This window comes from Orycteropus afer, unplaced genomic scaffold (genome assembly GCF_000298275.1).
Source record: "Orycteropus afer afer isolate SDZICR_OR568_19922 unplaced genomic scaffold, OryAfe1.0 scaffold00356, whole genome shotgun sequence".
In the NCBI taxonomy this organism is placed as follows: domain Eukaryota; kingdom Metazoa; phylum Chordata; class Mammalia; order Tubulidentata; family Orycteropodidae; genus Orycteropus; species Orycteropus afer.
Window position 1 is genome coordinate 1,087,595 of NW_006921943.1, and position 2,063 is coordinate 1,089,657.

The 2,063-nt window shown below is 50.9% G+C and overlaps 1 protein-coding gene across 1 annotated transcript in view; it reads left to right on the forward strand.

Annotated features, from left to right (window-relative positions):
* The window catches only part of ZNF407 (zinc finger protein 407), a 556,565-nt gene that overhangs the window by 329,954 nt on the left and 224,548 nt on the right, over nucleotides 1-2,063 (forward strand). The gene's annotated exons all lie outside the window — the stretch shown is intronic.

Below are 2,063 nucleotides of genomic sequence, written 5' to 3' on the forward strand. Positions count from 1 at the left end.
CAGGTGCCTTAGGCACTGCGCCATACTGTCCATAGGTGATCTTGATCCACATTTGAATTGGGATGTGGAAAGGCCAGGGGTATGCAGAGAAGAACCCCTTTCAGCTGGCAGGAGGTAGCATTTCAGCTGTGACTCAAAAGACGGTAGAGTTTCAAAGGCAACACGTGTATTCTCAGAGGCTGAGGGGATGGTGGTGTGAAGAGCAGTCATGTCCATTCATGCCAGCATGTAGCAGAGCCTGGGATACACTGAGGGAATTTAGGGTGAGGTAAGTAACCCACGCCCCCGACAGCAAGGCCAAGAACGTGCAGAGAGGGCACCGTTGACACTCAGGTTGGGGTGGAGGCACGGCCCGACCAGCTGAGCCTAGAGCAGGGGAGAGGGACTGCTCTCCGTCCTGCATCCACCCATCAGCTTGGCGGGAAGCCAGCTCCGGGCTGTGCTAGCGGGCTTTCCACCATGCTGATGGTGGCCATGGAAGGGGCTGTCCACAGTGAGGTTAGCATTGGGGCCTTTCTCTAAACCAGGCCTCCTTGGTTACCTATGAGAGCAGGTAGCTGAAGCCGGCACCTGCTTTAACATTAGGCCTTGGTAGTCCTGGGCCTGTAACCTTGCTTCTGCAGGTATATTCCCATAATCTCTGTTACTAGCCGCATTGTTCTGTTCAGTTTTATGTTAAAGGTCATCTAATAATGCAGAGATAGTACAGATATATTTCATTCATTAATTATTCATTCATTCAGCATTTTATGAGTTCTGTCTTTGTTCAACAATCTTAGAACCAAGTGTTTCTAAGAAACACTAGATTGGTGTTTCTTAGAAATTTGGGATAACAGTGATCCGATTTGAGGCCAACTTAGAAACGCCAAGGTGCTACCCATGCGAGTTCTTCAGAAGTAGACGTGACCGAAGGGCTTGTTTCCTCTTACTAATAGTTGGCACTGTAGCTGCCCCTCCTGTAAAATGCAGAAAACCATTCGGAGGGTTGTGCGTGTCTCCCGTCACCCTCACTCAGCGGTTGGCTTGCATGCTCCCACTGCACTCTGTACAAGGTGGTGGTGGTTTTTTGCAGGGAGTTTTTGCTCTTTTCAGTGTAAATTTATTTTTCACACTTAAAAACTTGAAGACTACCCCAAACTTGAAGGGGCACAGAGGTTTTAGCCCTTGCCTGCTAACTGATGGGTGGCAGTTCAAACCTACCCAGAGACCATCTGCTTCCAAAGGTCCCAGCCCTGCAGACCCACCGTGGCAGCTGTGCTCTGCACATGTTGTCTCCCATGCATTGGAATGGACTGGATGGTAACTGACAATGGCAGCAAAGCCTTGCGAGCCCGTTTCCATTTCATCCGTCAGTGTTCTGTAACTTTGGGCTTCAGGCTTTGACTTGTAAGTAGCAGAGCTATCATTTCACACAACAGCATCTACAGAAGCACACATAGAAAATCGGGGAAAGTCCTCTGCACCGTAGATCAGGAGCCCTGGTGGTGCGATAGTTAAGCACTCAGCTGCCACCCACAAGGTTGGTGGTTAACAGCCATCAGCAGCTCCACTGGGCAAAGACCTGGTGACCTGCTCCTGGAAGTACTCACCCTGGGACAGCCTCCGGGGTGGCGCTGCTGGCACACGGGCCATTATGAGTCAGAATGCACTCGAGGGCACCGTGGCAACACCCCTGAGAAGCTGATTGCACGGTTAAAATCAGCAACGTTGATGTATTACAACGTTAGCACCTAGTGACAGCAGGCAGTTTTCACAAGCAGACAGTTTTCCTGGGGTGGGAGTGGGTGCAAGCACTTCCTGGTGGATGGGTCTTGGTGTGGGGTACGTTTCCTTATTTTAGTGCCAGCAGGCAACGGGAACGGAAACGAACAACTCAGGTGCTGAGCCTATTTGGGCTCAGCCGATCGTGATCTGTGTGCTTGACCTGTCAAGTTGGTTACGCCCTCCGGGCTGGCGCTGACTTGGTGATGAGATACGGATAACTAGCACACCAGCTTTTGGGATCGTGGTGAAGATCCGACGAGAACACATTTCGATTACGTCTGACATTTGCCCGCTGGGTG